Here is an 8,493-nt window from a genome sequence, read left to right as displayed (position 1 = left end):
ACAGTGGGTGCTGTTAAACTGCGTGCATGTATATCATTCCCCTTGGTGGGTTGCATGGAGGACCAAAACAACGCCGTCATGTATTTAAAGTCCCGCAATAGTGGAACTGCCACTTCCACATGGCCCCAGGGGTCCGGAGCCGTGGTCCGCTATTATCGCGGCAGAGCATCTCAGCGGCTAGGCACGCCGCTTGCAAATTCCAAAATCCAAGTTGCCCAATGCGAGACGCTACACAAGTAGAAGTTTCTCCTTTCATTTATTGAGGGGGCAGGAGTCAACGTGTTCATTCCCCCAACACAGATTGCCATACCGGTTTCGGGCAACACGCCCTTGCTCACTGGCCATACGCGTCGTTTACAGCTGATTGAACTTGACCTTTAATATCCCGTCTTTGTAGTTTCATTGGTAAGTTGCCTTCTGGGTAAGGTAGTTCGTTATTTCCACAGTGGGTGCTGTTAAACTGCGTGCATGTATATCATTACCCTTGGTGGGTTGCTTGGAGGAACAAAACAACGCCGTCATGCATTAAAAGTCCCGCAATAGTGGAACTGCCACTTCCACATGGCCCCAGGGGTCCGGAGCCGTGGTCCGCTATTATCGCCGCAGAGCATCTCAGCGGCTAGGCACGCCGCTTGCAAATTCCAAAATCCAAGTTGCCCAATGCGAGACGCTACACAAGTAGAAGTTTCTCCTTTCATTTATTGAGGGACCAGGAGTCAACGTGTTCATTCCCCAAACACAGATTGCCATACCGGTTTCGGGCAACACGCCCTTGCTCACTGGCCATACGCGTCGTTTACAGCTGATTGAACTTGACCTTTAATATCCCGTCTTTGTAGTTTCATTGGTAAATTGCCTTCTGGGTAAGGTAGTTTGTTATTTCCACAGTGGGTGCTGTTAAACTGCGTGCATGTATATCATTCCCCTTGGTGGGTTGCATGGAGGAACAAAACAACGCCGTCATGCATTAAAAGTCCCGCAATAGTGGAACTGCCACTTCCGCATGGCCCCAGGGGTCCGCAGCCGTGGTCCAAAATTATCGCGGCAGAGCGTCTCAGCGGCTAGGCACGCCGCTTGCAAATTCCAAAATCCAAGTTGCCCAATGCGAGATGCTACACAAGTAGAAGTTTCTCCTTTCATTTATTGAGGGAGCAGGAGTCAACGTGTTCATTCCCCCAACACAGATTGCCATACCGGTTTCGGGCAACACGCCCTTGCTCACTGGCCATGCGCGTCGTTTACAGCTGATTGAACTTGACCTTTAATATCCCGTCTTTGTAGTTTCATTGGTAAGTTGCCTTCTGGGTAAGGTAGTCCGTTATTTCCACAGTGGGTGCTGTTAAACTGCGTGCATGTATATCATTCCCCTTGGTGGGTTGCATGAAGGAACAAAACAACGCCGTCATGCATTAAAAGTCCCGCAATAGTGGAACTGCCACTTCCACATGGCCCCAGGGGTCCGGAGCCGTGGTCCGCTATTATCGCGGCAGAGCGTCTCAGCGGCTAGGCACGCCGCTTGCAAATTCCAAAATCCAAGTTGCCCAATGCGAGATGCTACACAAGTAGAAGTTTCTCCTTTCATTTATTGAGGGAGCAGGAGTCAACGTGTTCATTCCCCCAACACAGATTGCCATACCGGTTTCGGGCAACACGCCCTTGCTCACTGGCCATGCGCATCGTTTACAGCTGAATGAACTTGACCTTTAATATCCCGTCTTTGTAGTTTCATTGGTAAGTTGCCTTCTGGGTAAGGTAGTTCGTTATTTCCACAGTGGGTGCTGTTAAACTGCGTGCATGTATATCATTCCCCTTGGTGGGTTGCATGGAGAAACAAAACAACGCCGTCATGCATTAAAAGTCCCGCAATAGTGGAACTGCCACTTCCACATGGCCCCAGGGGTCCGGAGCCGTGGTCCGCTATTATCGCGGCAGAGCATCTCAGAGGCTAGGCACGCCGCTTGAAAATCCAAAATCTAAGTTGCCCAATGCGAGACGCCACACAAGTAGAAGTTTCTCCTTTCATTTATTGAGGGAGCAGGAGTCAACGTGTTCATTCCCCCAACACAGATTGCCATACCGGTTTCGGGGAACACGCCCTTGCTCACTGGCCATGCGCGTCGTTTACAGCTGATTGAACTTGACCTTTGATATCCCGTCTTTGTAGTTTCATTGCTAAGTTGCCTTCTGGGTAAGGTAGTTCGTTATTTCCACAGTGGGTGCTGTTAAACTGTGTGCATGTATATCATTCCCCTTGGTGGGTTGCATGGAGGAACAAAACAACGCCGTCATGAATTAAAAGTCCCGCAATAGTGGAACTGCCACTTCCACATGGCCCCAGGGTTTCGGAGCCGTGGTCCGCTATTATCGCGGCAAAGCGTCTCAGCGGCTAGGCACGCCGCTTGCAAATTCCAAAATCCAAGTTGCCCAATGCGAGACGCCACACAAGTAGAAGTTTCTCCTTTCATTTATTGAGGGAGCAGGAGTCAACGTGTTCATTCCCCCAACACAGATTGCCATACCGGTTTCGGGCAACACGCCCTTGCTCACTGGCCATGCGCGTCGTTTACAGCTGATGGAACTTTACCTTTAATATCCCGTCTTTGTAGTTTCATTGGTAAGTTGCCTTCTGGGTAAGGTAGTTCGTTATTTCCAAATTGGGTGCTGTTAAACTGCGTATATGTATGTCATTCCCCTTGGTGGGTTGCATGGAGGAACAAAACAACGCCGTCATGCATTAAAAGTCCCGCAATAGTGGAACTGCCACTTCCACATGGCCCCAGGGGTCCGGAGCCGTGGTCCGCTATTATCGCGGCAGAGCGTCTCAGCGGCTAGGCACGCCGCTTGCAAATTCCAAAATCCAAGTTGCCCAATGCGAGACGCCACACAAGTAGAAGTTTCTCCTTTCATTTATTGAGGGAGCAGGAATCAACGTGTTCATTCCCCCAACACAGATTGCCATACCGGTTTCGGGCAACACGCCCTTGCTTACTGGCCATGCGCGTCGTTTACAGCTGATTGAACTTGACCTTTAATATCCCGTCTTTGTAGTTTCATTGGTAAGTTGCCTTGTGGGTAAGGTAGTTCGTTATTTCCACAGTGGGTGCTGTTAAACTGCGTGCATGTATATCATTCCCCTTGGTGGGTTGCATGGAGGACCAAAACAATGCCGTCATGCATTAAAAGTCCCGCAATAGTGGAACTGCCACTTCCACATGGCCCCAGGGGTCGGGAGCCGTGGTCTGCTATTATCGCGGCAGAGCGTCTCAGCGGCTAGGCTCGCCGCTTGCAAATTCCAGAATCCAAGTTGCCCAATGCGAGATGCCACACAAGTAGAAGTTTCTCCTTTCATTTATTGAGGGAGCAGGAGTCAACGTGTTCATTCCCCCAACACAGATTGCCATACCGGTTTCGGGCAACACGCCCTTGCTCACTGGCCATGCGCGTCGTTTACAGCTGATTGAACTTTACCTTTAATATCCTGTCTTTGTAGTTTCATTGGTAAGTTGCCTTCTCGGTAAGGTAGTTCGTTATTTCCAAATTGGGTGCTCTTAAACTTCGTGCATGTATATCATTCCCCTTGGTGGGTTGCATGGAGGAACAAAACAACGCCGTCATGCATTAAAACTCCCGCAATAGTGGAACTGCCACTTCCACATGGCCCCCGATGTCCGGAGCCATGGTCCGCTATTATAGCGGCAGAGTGTCTCAGCGGCTAGGCACGCCGCTTGCAAATTCCAAAATCCAAGTTGCCCAATGCGAGACGCCACACAAGTAGAAGTTTCTCCTTTCATTTATTGAGGGAGCAGAAGTCAACGTGTTCATTCCCCCAACACAGATTGCCATACCGGTTTCGGGCAACACGCCCTTGCTCACTGGCCATGTGCGTCGTTTACAGCTGATTGAACTTGACCTTTAATATCCCGTCTTTGTAGTTTCATTGGTAAGTTGCCTTCTGGGTAAGGTAGTTCGTTATTTCCACAGTGGGTGCTGTTAAACTGTGTGCATGTATATCATTCCCCTTGGTGGGTTGCATGGAGGAACAAAACAACGCCGTCATGCATTAAAAGTCCCGCAATAGTGGAACTGCCACTTCCACATGGCCCCAGGGGTCCGGAGCCGTGGTCCGCTATTATCGCGGCAGAGCGTCTCAGCGGATTGGCACGCCGCTTGCAAATTCCAAAATCTAAGTTGCCCAATGCGAGACGCCACACAAGTAGAAGTTTCTCCTTTCATTTATTGAGGGAGCAGGAGTCAACGTGCTCATTCCCCCAACACAGATTGCCATACCGGTTACGGGCAACACGCCCTTGCTCACTGGCCATGCGCGTCGTTTACAGCTGATTGAACTTGACCTTTAATATCCCGTCTTTGTAGTTTCATTGGTAAGTTGCCTTCTGGGTAAGGTAGTTCATTATTTCCACAGTGGGTGCTGTTAAACTGTGTGCATGTATATCATTCCCCTTGGTGGGTTGCATGGAGGAACAAAACAACGCCGTCATGTATTAAAAGTCCGCAATAGTGGAACTGCCCCTTCCACATGGCACCAGGGGTCCGGAGCCGTGGTCCGCTATTATCGCGGCAGAGCGTCTCAGCGGCTATGCACGCCGCTTGCAAATTCCAAAATCCAAGTTGCCCAATGCGAGACGCCACACAAGTAGAAGTTTCTCCTTTCATTTATTGAGGGAGCAGGAATCAACGTGTTCATTCCCCCAACACAGATTGCCATACCGGTTTCGGGCAACACGCCCTTGCTCACTGGCCATGCGCGTTGTTTACAGCTGATTGAACTTGATCTTTAATATCCCGTCTTTGTAGTTTTATTGGTAAGTTGCCTACTAGGTAAGGTAGTTCGTTATTTCCACAGTGGGTGCTGTTAAACTGCGTGCATGTATATCATTCCCCTTGGTGGGTTGCATGGAGGAACAAAACAACGCCGTCATGCAATAAAAATCCCGCAATAGTGGAACTGCCACTTCCACTTGGTCCCAGGGGTCCGGAGCCGTGGTCCGCTATTATCGCGGCAGAGCATCTCAGCGGCTAGGCACGCCGCTTGCAAATTCCAAAATCCAAGTTGCCCAATGCGAGACACCACACAAGTAGAAGTTTCTCCTTTCATTTATTGAGGGAGCAGGACTCATCGTGTTCATTCCCCCAACACAGATTGCCATACCGGTTTCGGGCAACACGCCCTTGCTCACTGGCCATGCGCGTCGTTTACAGCTGATTGAACTTTACCTTTCAATATCCCATCTTTGTAGTTTCATTGGTAAGTTGCCTTCTGGGTAAGGTAGTTCGTTATTTCCAAATTGGGTGCTCTTAAACTTCGTGCATGTATATCATTCCCCTTGGTGGGTTGCATGGAGGAACAAAACAACGCCGTCATGCATTAAAAGTCCCGCAATAGTGGAACTGCCACTTCCACATGGCCCCAGGGGTCCGGAGCCGTGGTCCGCTATTATCGCGGCAGAGCGTCTCAGCGGCTAGGCACGCCGCTTGCAAATTCCAAAATCCAAGTTGCCCAATGCGAGACGCCACACAAGTAGAAGTTTCTCCTTTCATTTATTGAGGGAGCAGGAATCAACGTGTTCATTCCCCCAACACAGATTGCCATACCGGTTTCGGGCAACACGCCCTTGCTTACTGGCCATGCGCGTAGTTTACAGCTGATTGAACTTGACCTTTAATATCCCGTCTTTGTAGTTTCATTGGTAAGTTGCCTTGTGGGTAAGGTAGTTCGTTATTTCCACAGTGGGTGCTGTTAAACTGCGTGCATGTATATCATTCCCCTTGGTGGGTTGCATGGAGGACCAAAACAACGCCGTCATGCATTAAAAGTCCCGCAATAGTGGAACTGCCACTTCCACATGGCCCCAGGGGTCCGGAGCCGTTGTCCGCTATTATCGCGGCAGAGCATATCAGCGGCTAGGCACGCCGCTTGCAAATTCCAAAATCCAAGTTGCCCAATGCGAGACGCTACACAAGTAGAAGTTTCTCCTTTCATTTATTGAGGGGGCAGGAGTCAACGTGTTCATTCCCCCAACACAGATTGCCATACCGGTTTCGGGCAACACGCCCTTGCTCACTGGCCATACGCGTCGTTTACAGCTGATTGAACTTGACCTTTAATATCCCGTCTTTGTAGTTTCATTGGTAAGTTGCCTTCTGGGTAAGGTAGTTCGTTATTTCCACAGTGGGTGCTGTTAAACTGCGTGCATGTATATCATTACCCTTGGTGGGTTGCATGGAGGAACAAAACAACGCCGTCATGCATTAAAAGTCCCGCAATAGTGGAACTGCCACTTCCACATGGCCCCAGGGGTCCGGAGCCGTGGTCCACTATTATCGCGGCAGAGCATCTCAGCGGCTAGGCACGCCGCTTGCAAATTCCAAAATCCAAGTTGCCCAATGCGAGACGCTACACAAGTAGAAGTTTCTCCTTTCATTTATTGAGGGACCAGGAGTCAACGTGTTCATTCCCCCAACACAGATTGCCATACCGGTTTCGGGCAACACGCCCTTGCTCACTGGCCATACGCGTCGTTTACAGCTGATTGAACTTGACCTTTAATATCCCGTCTTTGTAGTTTCATTGGTAAATTGCCTTCTGGGTAAGGTAGTTTGTTATTTCCACAGTGGGTGCTGTTAAACTGCGTGCATGTATATCATTCCCCTTGGTGGGTTGCATGGAGGAACAAAACAACGCCGCCATGCATTAAAAGTCCCGCAATAGTGGAACTGCCACTTCCACATGGCCCCAGGGGTCCGCAGCCGTGGTCCGCTATTATCGCGGCAGAGCGTCTCAGCGGCTAGGCACGCCGCTTGCAAATTCCAAAATCCAAGTTGCCCAATGCGAGACGCCACACAAGTAGAAGTTTCTCCTTTCATTTATTGCGGGAGCAGGAATCAACGTGTTCATTCCCCCAACACAGATTGCCATACCGGTTTCGGGCAACACGCCCTTGCTCACTGGCCATGCGCGTTGTTTACAGCTGATTGAACTTGATCTTTAATATCCTGTCTTTGTAGTTTTATTGGTAAGTTGCCTTCTAGGTAAGGTAGTTCGTTATTTCCACAGTGGGTGCTCTTAAACTTCGTGCATGTATATCATTCCCCTTGGTGGGTTGCATGGAGGAACAAAACAACGCCGTCATGCATTAAAAGTCCCGCAAGAGTGGAACTGCCACTTCCACATGGCCCCAGGGGTCCGGAGCCGTGGTCCGCTATTATCGCGGCAGAGCGTCCCAGCGGCTAGGCACGCCGCTTGCAAATTCCAAAATCCAAGTTGCCCAATGCGAGACGCCACACAAGTAGAAGTTTCTCCTTTCATTTATTGAGGGAGCAGGAATCAACGTGTTCATTCCCCCAACACAGATTGCCATACCGGTTTCGGGCAACACGCCCTTGCTTTCTGGCCATGCGCGTCGTTTACAGCTGATTGAACTTGACCTTTAATATCCCGTCTTTGTAGTTTCATTGGTAAGTTGCCTTGTGGGTAAGGTAGTTCGTTATTTCCACAGTGGGTGCTGTTAAACTGCGTGCATGTATATCATTCCCCTTGGTGGGTTGCATGGAGGACCAAAACAACGCCGTCATGCATTAAAAGTCCCGCAATAGTGGAACTGCCACTTCCACATGGCCCCAGGGGTCCGGAGCCGTGGTCCGCTATTATCGCGGCAGAGCATCTCAGCGGCTAGGCACGCCGCTTGCAAATTCCAAAATCCAAGTTGCCCAATGCGAGACGCTACACAAGTAGAAGTTTCTCCTTTCATTTATTGAGGGGGCAGGAGTCAACGTGTTCATTCCCCCAACACAGATTGCCATACCGGTTTCGGGCAACACGCCCTTGCTCACTGGCCATACGCGTCGTTTACAGCTGATTGAACTTGACCTTTAATATCCCGTCTTTGTAGTTTCATTGGTAAGTTGCCTTCTGGGTAAGGTAGTTCGTTATTTCCACAGTGGGTGCTGTTAAACTGCGTGCATGTATATCATTACCCTTGGTGGGTTGCATGGAGGAACAAAACAACGCCGTCATGCATTAAAAGTCCCGCAATAGTGGAACTGCCACTTCCACATGGCCCCAGGGGTCCGGAGCCGTGGTCCGCTATTATCGCGGCAGAGCATCTCAGCGGCTAGGCACGCCGCTTGCAAATTCCAAAATCCAAGTTGCCCAATGCGAGACGCTACACAAGTAGAAGTTTCTCCTTTCATTTATTGAGGGACCAGGAGTCAACGTGTTCATTCCCCAAACACAGATTGCCATACCGGTTTCGGGCAACACGCCCTTGCTCACTGGCCATACGCGTCGTTTACAGCTGATTGAACTTGACCTTTAATATCCCGTCTTTGTAGTTTCATTGGTAAATTGCCTTCTGGGTAAGGTAGTTCGTTATTTCCACAGTGGGTGCTGTTAAACTGCGTGCATGTATATCATTCCCCTTGGTGGGTTGCATGGAGGACCAAAACAACGCCGTCATGTATTAAAAGTCCCGC

Source organism: Triturus cristatus, chromosome 1_1 (assembly GCF_964204655.1).
Source record: "Triturus cristatus chromosome 1_1, aTriCri1.1, whole genome shotgun sequence".
NCBI classification, from domain to species: Eukaryota; Metazoa; Chordata; class Amphibia; order Caudata; family Salamandridae; genus Triturus; species Triturus cristatus.
The sequence above is the reverse complement of the archived record's forward strand: the minus strand, read 5'-3'. Positions refer to the sequence as shown.